Consider the following 15015-nt stretch of genomic DNA (forward strand, 5'->3'; position numbering starts at 1 on the left):
GAGGTCTCCCGTTCCCCCAGCTTGAACACGAGATATCTTTCAGCCCCGAGACGAGGCTTCCTCCTCCTATGCCGGCTACGACGTCGATCTTGGACCAGAGACCCCTTGGTGCGCAGGTCGCGACGGGGTTTCCTGGCACGGGCCCTGAGTCGGCGCCTGAGAAGCCGAGGATTCCTTCTGTGGAGAACGCAGAGGTGAAGAGAGGAGAGATTGTTCCTATGGAAGAGCTTGGAGCGGTAGGAGGTCAATCAACTTTGCCTACAATTTCAACAATTGGTTTATCAAGTAAGTCGTTTCTACCTGAAAAGCCCCAACAAATAACTTTGGATAACATATGGGAAGCGCTTGTAGGTTTAGAAGCCTCATTCACTCAACAATTTACTCAGTTAAATCAGAAATTCACGTTAGACAATGAAAAGATCACTGAAATGGACATGTTGTTAAAATCTGTGGGCAAGGAAGTTGAAACTAATTCCTCTGCAATTAAAAATTCTCAACAAATACAAATAAATTTAATAAAAGAGAATATGTATCTTCAAAATAGGATTGAAGTATTAGAGAACTATCAACGTTCAAATGCCCTCAGACTGATAAATTTTCCAAAACAAGTTGCTATTTCCCCATTGATAACCTTTAAGCAATATTTAACAGACGCTTTAAAAATTCCAGAAAAATCACATCCACCCATCTCAAAGATTTTCTATATAGAACCATTTCGCAAGAAAGATTCTTCACAAAGGGAGGAAGTTAAAACCCAATTATCGGATTTAAACTTGACTCAGATTATTGAAGGAGACAATGAGGGTTTAACAACAGCAACACTTAAAGTGATTTTCATACTCCAACCGGATAGAGACTGGATTCTTAAACAATTTTTTCTAAATAAGAGACCTGATTTCCTAAATTGCAAGATAAGAATCTATCCGGATGTTTCCAGAAATATTCAGAAGAAAAGACAGGAATTTCTGAAACTGAGACCAAAAGCAATACAACTTGGAGCCTTATTTTGGCTGAACTTTCCCTGCAAGTGTGTGATAAAACTTGATTCAATTAAGTATGTATTTTTTGAGGCTAATCAATTAAACTCTTTTCTGGAGACAAAATTGAGAGACTTACACCCTCCATTATCAGGAACATTAATAACTTCAACTCCATAAAAAAAATTGTATATTGCTTGGTAATCTTATATCAGCCTCCATTTGTTAAAATTTGAAGTTGTCTTCAAAATTGGAATATTTGCCTGAAAATTGTGAAATTCTCCCTTATATAGTGGACTATAGACGAGTAATGATCTTCTTGCTATAATAATTTTTTTCTTCCTTTCTTTTTGGATGTATCTTTAAGAATTTATCAAGATACTAAATCGTCTTTATCTGTAATCAAGATATTATGCTTGTATATATTTTGAAATGAATAAATAAAAAATAAAAAAATACAGGTCTTCTGCTTTTTGGGAAACCTTTTAGTACTTTAATTGCATTGGCTGCCAGGTCTCCATATGTAAAAGTGAGGTGTGTTTTTTTTAAACAACTGACTGAATAATTTCGACATTGTAAAGCTTACCAAACCAAAACGTGGACCCTGAAGATTCTCTCGGTCAAGCTTTTGTGCAGAAACACCCGAGCCTTGCTCCGTATAGAACGTGCGAAGGATCAGAAATGTTCTTCTACTTTTCTCCTGCGAAAGTACTAGGTGGCTAGATGCTTAAAGTGAAGATAAGGCTGCCGGTTGAAGGTAAGACTATACTTTCTGGGATCATTTCTATAGTGTGTAACTGGAGAAATGCGTTAGAAAGTGTTTGGTCTCGCCATCCACGATGATGAGTTGCAGTTTTCTCTTCTGAGAATGAACCTGTCTTACAAGCTTGCTTTCAGAGCACTGCTGTATGACTTTGATGAGTGCTCTTTATCTCCTTGAGAGGAGATAAGGTGAAGAGGATGCAGGCTGAGTGGCATATATTTGAATTAAAGTTGTATTTCTGTAGCTAGTTTACAGTGATTGAGTTCTGTTGTGTTGCTTGTGGAACATAAGAGGTCAGGGCAGAGTTTGGTTTTCCCTTTCATTTTTCAGGGATTGGGAGGGTATCTTTTCCATTTCACTGACCCACTCCCACGTGCTTGTGATTTGTTGCCAAGAAATTGGAGCATTTCTTTCCCTCTGCTTTGTTCAATTGCAAGCAGTTCCTTGCATCCTTCTAAATGTGTGGGAAGAAATGTTTTTCCCTGTAGTTAACAGGTCCAAAGTTGAAAGAAAGTAAGAAATATCAATAAAAGTAAAGGGAAACAAAAACCAAGACGTAGAAAAAGTTAAAAAAAAAAAAAAAAAAGTAGACTAGTGCAGGCTTTTTCCCCATTCCTCCCTGATTGGCTGTGCTGGGATTCAAACCCACAACCTTGGCCTCTAGATGCAAATTGTGCACCTGTGACATGAGGAGACTTCCGGCTAGCGCTATGTGTGTGCTCTACGTTGTCCTGAAGTGATATTGGGCTCAGTTCATGCAAGCATTACTAAGCAGTTGGGGGCATAGCTCAGTGGTAGAGCATTTGACTGCAGATCAAGAGGTCCTTGGTTCAAATCCAGGTGCCCCCTTACATGCAGAGAGAAATCTTTTATCCATAGATTCTTAGGAACCAACACCCTTAAGGATCAACCTTTAAGACATAGGCCTCCTCAATCCATTCCAATATCAATGATTTCTAAAAATGGCCATCTACATCATATGTAAATCTATGCAATCCTTGTCTATATGAAAGCAGTGAACAGTTAAGGAGGAGGCTAATAGCGATTATATCTTAATTATTTGCAATAGAAAGAAAAATGCTTGTGTCCACTCAATCTGTTAAACCTTGGAGCTGGGACCCGTTTTACCAGGCATGTCCCCACATCCCCCCCCCCCCCCCCCCCCGTACGCTTTCACTCAATAACTCTCTGCACACAATTGTGGAATAACCATAGGCCGCAGCTTGATTTATTAACATTTAAACTTCCAATTAACATCCGTATAGGATAACCCCCACCCCCGAGCTACAGTTGTCATAACAAAAGCACCCATAGTTGCCCCCTCCGCCGCTCGCCATGATAGCAAAGCAGCAACTTCCACTTCCGGCTGTCACCGCAACTCTTCACCCTTTCGACTCCGCCTTCACAGCAAGAGGCCTGGCCCGTGTGGCCCTCCACACATTATTCCGGGTCACCTGACCCATCAGCCCCCCCATGAGCCATTGCTTCTGTAGCTCGGGTTTTTTGCTGCTGCGACAAACTCCGATGCCATTCCTGAAAAACATCTACAACACCACACAGATAAGCCTCCTCACATCCAGTACATGAGAGGGTGGGAGGGAGGGAAAACTGCCTCCGAGGATCAGACAACACCCTTAGCCTCGGAGGAAGCAGAGCCCCTCTTCCCTTCCCACAGCCCCGCCCCCCAGCAACCTATCCTCCAATCAGCTGCCTGTGTTGCTTCTGTGCTGTCAGCTTCTGTTGATCTGACCAATCCCAGCTGCCCACGTGCTCATCAGCCGAACACAACCCCCCACCCCCCCCATAACCACATGCTCTTCACCCCACTGCCCTCAGAGCCTTCTCGAACGGGCCCAGCCCTCGTTTAACTGGGCCCGTCGAGACAAGCTCTCGGGCCTTTCATAAACCTTGGAGCTGGGACCCGTTTTACCAGGCATGTCCCCACATCCCCCCCCCGTACGCTTTCACTCAATAACTCTCTGCACACAATTGTGGAATAACCATAGGCCGCAGCTTGATTTATTAACATTTAAACTTCCAATTAACATCCGTATAGGATAACCCCCACCCCCGAGCTACAGTTGTCATAACAAAAGCACCCACAGTTGCCCCCTCCGCCGCTCGCCATGATAGCAAAGCAGCAACTTCCACTTCCGGCTGTCACCGCAACTCTTCACCCTTTCGACTCCGCCTTCACAGCAAGAGGCCTGGCCCGTGTGGACCTCCACACATTATTCCGGGTCACCTGACCCATCTTAATGACCTGGCTCAGCCCCCCCATGAGCCATTGCTTCTGTAGCTCGGGTTTTTTGCCACAGGGGGGGAGGGGTCCGTGCACCTGCAAAGGCCCCCTCCCACCCCCCCCCAAAGCAAGCTGCGGCCTACTGAGACCCTGCAATACCATGCTGCTCCAAGAACACCTGCACATCATTTTAGAATAGATCCAAACCCCCCATCAGACAGGTGTACCCTGTCCCGTGCAAAAGCCCCGCTCACTGAGCAGCCACCCAGTTGTGTTGAAGTTGGAAACCTCCCATCGTTCTTACCCATACTGTGACCTGCCGATTGACCTTGCGCAACCCCTGTGCCCCTTGCGCGCCAGTAGGCGGGCAGGTCTGGGTATAATATCCGACCACCAATTTTGTACCAGGAAACCAGGCCAATACCAATCGTGAGTCTCCCCCTTTTTAGTGTCACTGAGTCTCTTACCCGTCCAACCATCCACCTCGTTCCCCCACCCCGAACCAGTAACCCCTGAAGGTGTCGCGGTCTGTTGCGCAGCCGATACAACAGTGGCCCTCGTTGACTCCTCAGCATGCCCCACTCTCCTAGCCAGGCTATCTAGGCCCCGCGCCGCGCCAATCCCCGGTGAATCCCCCCAGGATGTCTCGCTGCTCTGCTACCAGCCCAATGAATGAAGGCGTGTCCAACCATCCAGACTGAGTAGATCGAACCAACAGCATCTCAAAGGGGAAGGGGCAACCACACACGGGGAAAGCGAGCACCCACACCGGCAGCCCCTTCAATAAACTAAACCGCCGGCATATCAGGCCACCGGCTAAAGCGTAGAAATAACCACGACAGAGCACACCCCACCATTATGTACCGGCCCTGTACTAGGCTCCCTCAGGAGGGCCTAATATACCCACGGTATGCCCCGGAAGACCACCTGCTGGCGCCATTCGCATGTACTAATAAGGAAAGAGGGCCATGTGGGCGGACCACCCAGGTAGGCCTCCAACAAGGACACTGGGTATGAGATCCTGCCCGGAACTCCGTTTTTTGTGCGCAAGATCTTACTGCGCCATACTCCAGTCTGGATACCAACAGTCTCCCGTAACAACCCAGATAACACAGCAACCGACCTGCGGCTCGCTACAAGCTCGCCTACCCAAAAGGTCCCATAAGATGCCAATGCGGAGGCCACTCGGAAGAGGCGTATCTCGAATGTTGGATAAGTCGCGCACTCAACAGCCCGCAAAAAGCACACCCAAAGTCGTGAGTAATCCGCCAGCGCGCGTCCAGCACCAAGGAAGATGAGCGGCTCTGACCATTCAAGGCACTGCTCACCCGAAAACTAAAGCTCGGCAGGCCTCACCCACACATGTTGCTGGAAAAGGAGAACCCAGCCAGATGATGCGCGGCTGCATTTCGAGAAATACCCCATGCCTGTGTGAGAACAATGTAGGCTGCTAACAGCTCACCTGATGCCCGACTCGCTGTCCAGCCTTAGTCCCGAAACTAACTAGTCACTCTGTCCTATCCACAGGTATACGCTGACCGTGTGGCAGGTGCAATCGAGATTCTCGGCCGCTCCCACACCTCAGGCCTCCTAGCCGCCAAAAATGCCCTGGTATTGGCTGCCCTTCCGCCTCTGCCGCTTGTGCCAAAGCCCGGAAAGTCTGAAATTGAAACGGGAAAGTGCATCATCCATACGCTTGGACATTCCCCAGCATGTGCCTAGCCCGTACGTGCACATTTAGTTGCACACAACGCAGGACCAATTCCCTGATCACGGAGCTCACCAGCAAGCACATGCAACCTCCTTATTCACCACCTCTACCACCCCCTGATTGTCGCACCACACCAGGATGCTTGTACTTTGCCACTTCCCTGGCTGCCGCTCGCATGCCCCTACAAACGGGAACAGCTCCCTGAAGGTAATGGTCTTTGTAACTCCCGCCGCTATCCAGCTGTCCGGCCACGGTTCAGTGCACCACGCGCCCTCACAGTACACCCCGAACCCAAGCCTTCTGCTGCATCCGTACAGAAGTCGAGATCCGCATTAGACACCACCGTGCTCTGCCACGCTTAATGTACCTTTACACGCACACAAAACTCCAACCACATCGCAACGAACTCCCGCTGACAAGCACACATGATGAAAAGGCTCCGTGACCCCTGACGTCGCAAATGCCAGCCGCCAAGACAAGGCCCGACCCATCGGGATGACGTGACATGCCAAATTAAGGCTCCGCACCCGGGACTGAAATGGTACACAATGTAGCCTTACGGGCCTGTAACACTGCCAGAATCTGCTCTTCCGACTGAATCACCTTCTCCCGCAGCAAATGGGTAAACTGTCCGTATTGTGTCAATTTCAGTGCCGAGGTCTGTGAGGACCGCGGCTGGGCCCTCCATTTTGTCGGTAGCCCAGGGGATGCCAAAGTCCTCCGCAACCGCCCTAAAGACTCTCAGCATATGCCCACGGTCCCCGACCTCAACTGCCCCAATAGAGAGAAATTGTCTAAATAGCGCACTATACTTTCGAGCCTGAACCCCTGCCCATCACCCAGTGTACGTATGAGCTGACTGTTCCCCGTACGTACAGGCGACTGAACCACCCATCGGCATTCCAGCCCCCGTAAAAAAGACCCTTCAAAGTGGAAGCCCAGCAACAGAAACGCAGAAGGGTGAACAAGTAACAGCCTGAACGCCGCCTCAATATCGACCTCAGCCATCTGTGCCCCTACCCCCCCGGGCATATCAACCGTACCACACCGTCAAATGACGTGTACTGCACTGAGCAGAAGTCTCTGGGAATGCTCTCATTTATGTACCCACCCGCTGGGTCCGAGAGGTTGCGCCTGAGCTGGAATTACCCCAGCGCTGTCTTTTAGGTATAACCGCACCAGGAGATATCGCAAAGGACGCAAATGGACCGGCAATCCTGCCGAACGCAATCCCCTCCGTCAACGTATTCCTCACCACCTCCCGCAGGCACTCGGTGGACCCAAGTTCTGCCCCCAATTACTGCCCAGCCGACCTTGAAACAGAATGACAACCCCCTCCACGAGATCCCACCCTAATGCCTCTGCAGCGTCCCTGACCGAATATCGATGGAGCCATGGCAGCATCGCATCGACCCTCACCGGTATAAGGGCACGGCTAATCAATTATGGCTTCGCTGCGGACGGTCCCCCCGGTCCCTTCCTGACATTCTGCCGCTACATGCCTCTGGCTGCAGGCGGAACGGATGCGTCGCAACTTGCAGTCCATAAATGGACAGGAAGCTCAGATCCGGCTCCCGGGACACTGCCCCCCCCCCCCCGCACTCATGGCCCGAAGGACCGACCCAGAGCCGCCTGGGCCAACCCCCCATTTACCCATCCCCCAACCTCTACCAGTGCTGCCCTGGGAGCCATGTGAACCACCATAAATTGATCCTGTGTCGGCAACGCCCCCATTCACTGTCATGCGCAGACAAGACCGAACCGAATTACCACCGGTTTGGCGCTCTCATGCTCCCTCGTACCCTCTGCCTATGTCTTCTCCTTCGCAACCTTCCGGCGCCCCCCAGCCTCCCGCTACTAACATATAGCTATGCACTTTCTCCGCCTGATCTTCCTACGTAACGAGCGCAGGACCCACTCCCAGACAGGGCTACCCTGGCAGGCGGGCCCCTCGTCCTCTCTCCAGCACCCTTTGCCAATTCTGCCACCCTGGAGACGCCCACTGACCGAGAAGAGGAGGATGCGGAAGAGGAATAAGAGGAAGCCCTAATCCGCTTCCCCCCTGCCCCTCCCTTTTCGTCACCCACTCCCCCCTGTGCTCGCTTAGAGGACGACCCATTACCCGATCCAGAAGCTCCAGCACCTGCCATGGACGATCCCGAGACTGCAGCAGGGCTGTGTCCTGACGCCCAGTCCAGCTGCTCCGCCGTGTCCTGGATGAACGGGGTCCTCTCCTGCCCTGTCTCACCACTGGTTCCTCCTGCTGCACTGTAGAAGGGCGTTCCGCCGTCCCCTGCTCGATCTCGCTGGACCCGCCAGTCGCCGGCTCCACTCCCTCCGTTGCACTCTGCACCTGTAAGGAAGCGGCAGCAAAACCAGCCCCCTCGGACTCCCACACTTGCCCCAGCCCCCCCCCCCCCCCCCAGGACGCTTCCAGCAAGACCCCATGGAACCCCGGAAATGCCCAATGCATATCCGCCCTCGGAGGCATCCCAGCCCATGTGACCACCTGGGGAAGAGCCATGGCCACTGCCCATAGGGGCATAGCGCAGGGAGACCCAAAACCCATGGGTATGGACCCCAGCCTGTCGAAGAGTCGCCTATGTTTGTAGGAAACCCTCCCCCATAGCTCCTCGATACAGGACCAGAAGGCTGTGCGTGCCCACCAACCGCCGCTGCTCTCTCCACCCGCCGTCTACCCGCAGGCAGCAGACCCCCCCTCCATAAGCACTCTGCCCAGGCCATGTGTGCTCCCCTTAAAACCCCAGCCGTTGCCACCTCTGCCATGCAAGCAGCAGGGAGGGGGTAGGAATCCCTCACTGATTCCCTGCACCAGCCCCCCTACTCTGACCCTTTCTCACTCACCGCCAGCTCCAGCCTGTTAGTGAAGGTCGATGCCTCCACTGGCAACTCCCTGCCCCTTTTTCTGTGACCCCCGCTGAGCTCCTTAGATCTGCCTCCCCCCCCCTGTTACTCACATGTGCTGGGCTGCCTGGAGTCACTGGCGCAAAATGAGCTCCACACCTTGATTCTCCTCTGCCTGCTCCCAACACCATGGTGCAGGTCTCCCCAGTTCCTTCCTGCCTGCCTGGGAACTTTGTCCTTTTGACCTCCTGAAGTTGGACTCGATCCAACAAAGTTTCTAACCTCTCTGTGAAGGCAGGAACCTTTCCTCCAAGCCACTGCAGCTGTTAGTCTGTAAGTTTTCTATCTCTTAAAGCCTCAATCATTCTTGAAAAGCTGCACAGCTCCTTTGCAAAACTGCCTCCGAGGATCAGACAACACCCTGAGCCTCGGAGGAAGCAGAGCCCCTCTTCCCTTCCCACAGCCCCGCCCCCCAGCAACCTATCCTCCAATCAGCTGCCTGTGTTGCTTCTGTGCTGTCAGCTTCTGTTGATCTGACCAATCCCAGCTGCCCACGTGCTCATCAGCCGAACATAACCCCCCACCCCCCCCCCATAACCACATGCTCTTCACCCCACTGCCCTCAGAGCCTTCTCGAACGGGCCCAGCCCTCGTTTAACTGGGCCCGTCGAGACAAGCTCTCGGGCCTTTCATTCTCCTCATAACGCTTTTCTGCAGAAACATCGTTGCTGGTATTCAAAGATGCCTCCTTTCTATGCTAGTCTTTGATGATATCTAGATACTGTTACTAAAAATCAAAGGATGGCCCCAGTCAGCTACAGTTTTGTGGTGGGAAGGGCTGCAGCTGGTACATCTCTAATGGTGTCGGAATACAGGTCTTCTGCTTTTTGGGAAACCTTTTAGTACTTTAATGTTTTTCCCTGTAGTTAACAGGTCCAAAGTTGAAAGAAAGTAAGAAATATCAATAAAAGTAAAGGGAAACAAAAACCAAGACGTAGAAAAAGTTAAAAAAAAAAAAAAAGTAGACTAGTGCAGGCTTTTTCCCCATTCCTCCCTGATTGGCTGTGCTGGGATTCAAACCCACAACCTTGGCCTCTAGATGCAAATTGTGCAGCTGTGACATGAGGAGACTTCCGGCTAGCGCTATGTGTGTGCTCTACGTTGTCCTGAGTGATATTGGGCTCAGTTCATGCAAGCATTACTAAGCAGTTGGGGGCATAGCTCAGTGGTAGAGCATTTGACTGCAGATCAAGAGGTCCTTCGTTCAAATCCAGGTGCCCCCTTACATGCAGAGAGAAATCTTTTATCCATAGATTCTTAGGAACCAACGCCCTTAAGGATCAACCTTTAAGACATAGGCCTCCTTAATCCATTCCAATATCAATGATTTCTAAAAATGGCCATCTACATCATATGTAAATCTATGCAATCCTTGTCTATATGAAAGCAGTGAACAGTTAAGGAGGAGGCTAATAGCGATTATATCTTAATTATTTGCAATAGAAAGAAAAATGCTTGTGTCCACTCAATCTGTTTCTCCTCATAACGCTTTTCTGCAGAAACATCGTTGCTGGTATTCAAAGATGCCTCCTTTCTATGCTAGTCTTTGATGATATCTAGATACTGTTACTAAAAATCAAAGGATGGCCCCAGTCAGCTACAGTTTTGTGGTGGGAAGGGCTGCAGCTGGTACATCTCTAATGGTGTCGGAATACAGGTCTTCTGCTTTTTGGGAAACCTTTTAGTACTTTAATTGCATTGGCTGCCAGGTCTCCATATGTAAAAGTGAGGTGTGTTTTTTTTAAACAACTGACTGAATAATTTGGACATTGTAAAGCTTACCAAACCAAAACGTGGACCCTGAAGATTCTCTCGGTCAAGCTTTTGTGCAGAAACACCCGAGCCTTGCTCCGTATAGAACGTGCGAAGGATCAGAAATGTTCTTCTACTTTTCTCCTGCGAAAGTACTAGGTGGCTAGATGCTTAAAGTGAAGATAAGGCTGCCGGTTGAAGGTAAGACTTTACTTTCTGGGATCATTTCTATAGTGTGTAACTGGAGAAATGTGTTAGAAAGTGTTTGGTCTCGCCATCCACGATGATGAGTTGCAGTTTTCTCTTCTGAGCATGAACCTGTCTTACAAGCTTGCTTTCAGAGCACTGCTGTATGACTTTGATGAGTGCTCTTTATCTCCTTGAGAGGAGATAAGGTGAAGAGGATGCAGGCTGAGTGGCATATATTTGAATTAAAGTTGTATTTCTGTAGCTAGTTTACAGTGATTGAGTTCTGTTGTGTTGCTTGTGGAACATAAGAGGTCAGGGCAGAGTTTGGTTTTCCCTTTCATTTTTCAGGGATTGGGAGGGTATCTTTTCCATTTCACTGACCCACTCCCATGCGCTTGTGATTTGTTGCCAAGAAATTGGAGCATTTCTTTCCCTCTGCTTTGTTCAATTGCAAGCAGTTCCTTGCATCCTTCTAAATGTGTGGGAAGAATGAGAGGCCCGAGAGCTGGTCTCGAAGGGCCCAGTTAAACGCGGGCTGGGCCCGTTCGAGCCAGCGATGGGCATGCTGGGAGGGAGAGGGGTCATGCAGGAGAGCAGCAGCTCAGATTGTCTAGAACAAAGAATGCATTCTGGTTCTGGGGCAGGGCAGGCTGCTGATTGGCTGGGAAGGTGGAAGGGGGCGGGGCTGGGCGAGGACATAAAGGGAGGAGGGAGACGTCGGATACCAGGGTGCTGGTGATCCGCGGAGGCTGTTTTTTGGCGTTTTTTTGAGGCGTTTTTGTGCAGGGCCCTGATTCTCCAGCATGGCGGATGGAAGAGAGTCAGGAGAAGAAACTGGAGGAGCGGAGGTGTCCTTCTGTGCTAGTGACTCTATCGGGAGGAGTCCGGAGGAAGTGCAAGGAGAGGTCCACGCGGTTGGAGTGCCAGCACCGAGGCGCCCAGGACAGGAGACGGACCAGTTTGGGACCACACGAGTGGAACAGCTGGAGACCGAGACGGGAGGACGAGCGAGGCCAGCGGAGCATACTGTGACCATGGACCAGGCGGCATGCTCGGCGGGCAGTGGCCCAGCAGCAGGAGATGGGCCAGCGCTCCCCACGGCGGGGCCATCTGGATGTGGTAACAGTGAGTGCGCACGGGGAGAGCGGGGGAGGCGAGGGCGGTGCAGGCGTAAGGGGAAGGGGAAAAGGGATAGGTCCTCGTCCTCGTCGTCTGACACATCTACGACTTCTTCGTCCTCTTCCTCCACTTCTAGGCCTGAGAGACAAGAGGCGGGGAGAGTTGCAGCAGGGATGCCAGGGGTAGGAGAGAGAGGGCCGCCGGCGCTAGTGGCGTTGTCGGAACTATGGGAACAGGTCCCGCGGGCGTTATGCCAAAAAATTCGGCGCCGGAAGTGTATAGACCTATTCCGGTTGTTGGAAGGTAGGAAGCCTAGGCGCGGAAAAAAGCGAGGTAAGAAAGTAGAGGCCGATAAGGAGCGTAAGGTAGCGAAAACAATAGTTAATTGGATGCGGGCATTTTTACGTTTGGCTAGTGTATGGGGGCGGCGGGACCAGGGCCAGTATGGCTTATTACTGGCGTATGCAGATTCAGTTTTAGATGCGTTCCAGCGTTTCGGGGGTTGGGCTTGGTTAAATTATGACGAAGCCTTTAGAGATAAGATGGAAGAAAACCTCCACATGACGTGGGGGACACAGGACATAAACCTGTGGCTAATGCACATGGCCCCTCGTGGCGCGGTGGCCGGGGGAGTGGGAAGGGGGTGTATTCAGCAGGCCTCGAGTAGTCGGCCCTTTCGTGTCGCGGGGAGAGGAGAGGGGGGTGCTGGCGGGACGGGGACGGCTTCAACAGCAGATGTATGCTGGCGGTTCAATAGAGCAGCATGTCTATTCCCCGATTGCAAATTCAGGCACGCCTGTTCCACGTGTGGGCAGGGGCACCCGTCCATTAAATGTACCAAGAAGGGAGCAGGGGGCACAACCCTTGCCAAGTAAGTGGGCGGGTCGGGCCCCCACGCCGGTGCAAGTCGATGCGAAGCTGCCATGGCTCCATCGATATCCGGTGCGGTCAGCGGCTCAATTGCTGGAGGGTGGTTTTCGGGAGGGGTTTCGGATTCCTTATCAGGGGAGGGTAGAGTCCAATTGGGTGCAGAATTCGGCGTCCGTAACGAAATTGAAGGAGGTGGTACGGCAAAAGCTGGATGAGGAGCTGAGTTTAGGGAGAATTGCGGGGCCGTTTCAGAACCCCCCCTTTTCCCCATTCATGATTTCCCCGCTAGCAGTGATCCCTAAGAAAGTGCCTGGGAAGTTTCGCCTCATACATAACCTCTCGTATCTGGAGGGCAAGTCGGTGAACGCGGGTATCCCAAAAGATTGCTGTTCGGTCCAATACACTTCATTTGATTGCGCGGTGCGATTGGTTCGACAGTGCGGAGAGGGCGCCCAGCTGGCGAAGGTTGATATTGAGGCGGCCTTTCGTTTACTGCCGGTGCACCCGACGGCATTCCCTTTGCTCGGTTTCCATTTCGAGGGGGCCTTCTACTACGACCGCTGTATGCCAATGGGGTGTTCAGTGTCTTGTGCATATTTCGAGCGCTTTAGTTCCTTCGTCCATTGGGTGACAGCTCAGAAGGCAGGGTTGGACACACTGGTCCATTATTTAGACGATTTCCTGTTTATAGGAGCAGCGGACGGGGGGGCGTGTGGCCAGTTGCTGGCTGCCTTTATGGCAGTGGCTGCGGAGTTCGGAATTCCCTTGGCCACGGACAAGACAGAGGGCCCAACTTCAGTCCTCACATTTCTGGGGATTGAGATTGACACGGAACAAATGGTGACGCGGTTACCGCAAGGGAAAGTCGAGCAGCTAGAGGAGCAGATCATAGGGGTGTTGCATGCAAAAAAGGCCACGCTCGAGGCCATTCAGTCGTTGGTGGGAAGCCTGAATTTTGCCTGTCGGGTGCTTCCGATGGGACGCGCCTTTTTGAGGCGCCTGGGGGCGGCAACGGCCCAAGTGTCACAGCCGCATCACCACATCCGTTTGTCCGCGGGGGTGCGCAGAGACTTGCGTATGTGGTTGGAATTCCTTGCTGAGTTCAATGGCACGTTGGTTTTACAGAGTCCAGTCGTGGCGCATGTGGATTTGGAACTGTTTACAGATGCAGCGGGGGGTCATGGTTTCGGAGTGTACTGTGCGGGTGCGTGGTGCGCGGCCCCATGGCCGGGTTGGTGGGTCGCGTCTGGGATTACAAAAAATATCACATTTCTGGAGTTGTTTCCATTTGTAGTAGTCTGCGAGTTGTGGCCAGAGCGACTATGGAACAAAAGCGTTGTAGTCTGGTGTGACAATCTAGGGGTAGTGGAGGTGGTGAATAAGCAGTCGGCGCGTTGTTTATTAGTTAACTCGTTAATGAGGGAATTAGTGCTGCGCTGTTTGCGACTAAATGTTCATTTGCGGGCGAGGCATGTTCCAGGAGTGGATAACCGGATAGCTGATGCGCTGTCCCGTTTTCAATTGCAGACGTTCAGAACATTAGCGCCGGGGGCGGATCAGGAAGGGCAGCGAATGCCGGAACAACTTTGGCGACTCGGAGACCCGAGGTGTGGCAGTTGTTGAAGTCTTCAGTTGCCCCAGCTACATGGACAGCATACGTATGTGGCTTCGACAAAGTGACTGGTTTCCTACACAGCCAGGGTTGGGAGGATGGGCGGGCATCTGATGAATTGTTAGCAGCTTATGTTGCGAGTGCCCGAGGGTCGGGTACTTCGCGCAGTGCGGTCCGAAGGCATTTAGCGGGTTTTTATTTTTTCAGTAAGGCATATGGGTGGGGGGTTCCTGAATCGCAGTTTCTGGTGGGGAGCGCATTGAAGGGATGGGGGAGGGTCGTGCCACCGGTGGGGGACACAAGGCGGCCAATTACACATGGGTTATTAGTGCGCGTGTTACACGCGGTGTTCCAGGTGGTGCGGTCGGATTTTGAAGCGAGGCTTTTTCGCGCGGCTTATGCGCTGGCATTCTATGGGGCGTTCCGAGTGGGGGAGTTAGTTGAAAGACGCCGGTCGGTGACGGAGTGTTCAGGTCTATTACGGGAGAATGCATCCATTCAAGACGGGCAGTTACGTATCAGATTGCTGCGGTCAAAAACGGATCAGAGAGGAGTGGGCAGTACAATCGTGTTGAGCGGGGTGCCGGGCGTTGACTATTGTCCGGTAGCATTGGTGGCGGCGTACCTCGAGGTACGGCCAGCGGGGCCGTCATCCTTGTTGGTGCACGCGGACGGGCAGGTCTTGACAAGGTACCAATTTGCGGCAGTATTGCGCCAGAGTCTTACGGCGGTGGGGGAAGATCCTCGGCAGTTTGGTACCCATTCGTTCCGGATAGGAACGGCGACCAGTGCACATCAGGCTGGGCTTGGAGCGGCCGATATTCGTCGCATAGGACGTTGGGCGTCGGGGGCATA

The 15015-nt window shown here is 51.8% G+C and overlaps 4 non-coding genes across 4 annotated transcripts; all 4 read left to right on the plus strand.

The window, feature by feature from the left end:
- The first annotated feature begins 1736 nt into the window (after positions 1-1736).
- LOC115467398 lies at positions 1737-1953 on the plus strand. The gene has a single exon (XR_003941696.1). It is a non-coding gene; the product is annotated as a small nucleolar RNA U3 (small nucleolar RNA).
- A 564-nt stretch (positions 1954-2517) lies between these two features.
- TRNAC-GCA lies at positions 2518-2589 on the plus strand. Its single transcript has one exon. It is a non-coding gene; the product is annotated as a tRNA-Cys (tRNA).
- Positions 2590-9769: 7180 nt separating this feature from the next.
- TRNAC-GCA lies at positions 9770-9841 on the plus strand. Its single transcript has one exon. It is a non-coding gene; the product is annotated as a tRNA-Cys (tRNA).
- A 732-nt stretch (positions 9842-10573) lies between these two features.
- On the plus strand, positions 10574-10790 carry LOC115467395. Its single transcript, XR_003941693.1, has one exon. It is a non-coding gene; the product is annotated as a small nucleolar RNA U3 (small nucleolar RNA).
- The last annotated feature ends 4225 nt before the right edge of the window (positions 10791-15015 follow it).

Source organism: Microcaecilia unicolor, chromosome 3, assembly GCF_901765095.1.
Source record: "Microcaecilia unicolor chromosome 3, aMicUni1.1, whole genome shotgun sequence".
NCBI classification, from domain to species: domain Eukaryota; kingdom Metazoa; phylum Chordata; class Amphibia; order Gymnophiona; family Siphonopidae; genus Microcaecilia; species Microcaecilia unicolor.